The sequence below is a fragment of the Eptesicus fuscus genome, chromosome 1 (genome assembly GCF_027574615.1).
Source record: "Eptesicus fuscus isolate TK198812 chromosome 1, DD_ASM_mEF_20220401, whole genome shotgun sequence".
In the NCBI taxonomy this organism is placed as follows: domain Eukaryota; kingdom Metazoa; phylum Chordata; class Mammalia; order Chiroptera; family Vespertilionidae; genus Eptesicus; species Eptesicus fuscus.
This window is the reverse complement of record NC_072473.1, coordinates 84,680,177-84,682,618: the sequence shown is the minus strand read 5'-3', so window position 1 is coordinate 84,682,618 and position 2,442 is coordinate 84,680,177.

The window sequence follows — 2,442 nt, the reverse complement described above, 5'->3', positions numbered from 1 at the left end:
ACCTTGTACCTCCTGGGAGGCCCCAGAGCCAGTGCACCCAGCAGACAGCTTCAGAACATGCTGGATTATAACCATACCACCTCCTCGAGTGACACACCCAAGGGGTGGACTTGATGAGCACCAGAGTCCCATTGAAGCAAGTTCTGCTTCATAAGGTTGGCTCCTGCACAGCAGCTCATCCAATGTAGTCGCAGTTGGTCCTCACAGCCAATTGGCCTGGGGGTCAATCCCTCCCAATAATGCTAACAGCAATCAAGGCTCAACTACAACAGAACAGTGTACACAGCCCACACGGGGGTGCACCTGGAGTGCCCAGTTTGGGTAATTGGGGAAGCTATGCCACTGGGCCATATAGGACACCTATTTTTCAAGGCTCCTCTACCAAGTCCAGAAGATGTAGTTGCTCTACCTACTACATAGAAACAAACATAGGGAAGTAACCAAAATGCAAAGACAAAGAAACAGGTCTTGGCATGCTCTCCTTCCTGGGAGCACACACGCACCTTTCCCTTCCCTCTCTTCTTCCCCCACAGGTAAATATCTCCTAAGTTATAAGATTCCCCATGAGTTTTGTGACCAGGGGAACAATGGGCAGCAGCAGCTAAATCCCTGAACCTGTCTCCAAGGCCTCTTTTTCTCTGACTCTCCAGTGAACTGACAGCAGCCCTGCCTTGGCTCACTTCTTTCCCATAACATTTCTAGTGAGCCAGAGCAGCCCTGCCTAGTTTCTCTACTGTTGCTTCTTCTATCCTAGGCCCTTCCTTGTTTCACTGTCCCTAGCTTTAATAAGTGTATTCTCAAAATAAAAATAAAAAGAAATAGGTCCCAAATGAAAGAATAGGAGAAATCTCCAGTAAAAGAACAAAATGACATGGAGACAAGCAAACTACCAGATACAGAGTCCAAAACTATGGTTATAAGGATGCTCAGGGAACTTAGGGAGAACTTCAACAGCATGAATAATGACATAGAACCCATAAAAAAGAACTAGTCAGAAATGAAGGATATGCTAACTTAAATGAAGTATACTTTATAGGGAATCAACAGTAGAGTAGATGAAGCCAAGAATCAAATCAGCAAATTGGAATATAAGGAAGCAAAAAACACCAAATCAGAACAGCAAAAAGAAAAAAGAATCCAAGAAAATGAAGATAGTATAAGGAGCTTCTGAGAAAACTTCAAGTGTACCAATATTCGAAAAAATAATGACAGAAAACTTCCCTAACCTGGTGAAGGAAATAGACATACAAGTTCAAGAAACACAGAGTTCCAAACAAGATGAAACCAAAGTAGCCCACACCAAGACACATAATTAAAATGCTGAAGGTTAAAAACAAAGTTAGGATCTTAAAAGCAGCAAGAGAAAGCAGTTAGTTACAGCATAGGAAATATAGTCAATAATATTCTAATAACTATGTATGGTGTTAGATGAGTCTGATATTTATAGTGATGATCACTTAGTAAGCTATGTCTAATCACTGGAGTGTACACCTAAAACTAATATAATATAGTATGTGAACTATAATTGAAAAATAAAAAATGATTTTAAAAAGTATTCAATTCTGGCCCTGGCCAGTATAGCTCAGTTTGCAGGTTTGATTCCTGGTTAGGGCACATGCCCAGATTGCAGGCTCTATCCCCTGTTGTGGGGGTGTAGGGGGGCATTCAGGAGACAGCTAATCAATGTTCTGCTCTCACATCAATGTTTCTTTCTCTGTATCCCTCTCCCTTCCTCTCTCTCTAAACATTTATAAAAATATTTTTAAAAGTATTCAATTCTGAATATAATCCTTATTAAAAATATTAACATTTTAAAATGACCTTTCATATTTTTCTTTTTCCTCTCTCCTTTACCAAATGAACATATCATATAGAAATGCCAATGAACAGAAAATACTGATAATGTTATTTTGGAAAAAAAATATTTCTGTCATAGTTTTCTTGAGGGCTTCTTAACATTCCTGCTTCTTCTCCAAAGAGGTCCAGTGAAAGCCTGCTGCTCATTCAAGAGAACGTCATTCCCATAATACATCATAAGACATTCTTATGGCAGGAGCAGAAGGTCAGCAAATGCCCTTTTCAAAAACTTTAATGAAAAATAATATACCGATCAACTTTATGTTAAACAGGCTCAGATGCAAAGCTAGGTCCCTGCCTGTGAATGAAAGATAGATTTTTTAAAATACCTCTATAAATCAGTGGAAGGGAGGGAAGACACCATGTCCTGAAATCAGCACAGGATTGAGAGTCAAGAGACTCTGGATTTAACCTTAGCAATGACTCTAAACTACAGGTGTCATCTCAGGCAAATTGCTTCCTTTCTCTGTGCCCAGTTTCTTCATCTTCACATAATGGCCTCTTAATGATCTTATGCATTGGTAGTTTCATTAGTACCACAAATTTCTAGGTGTAAAAAGAGAAACTTGGTTCCACTTATAGGCA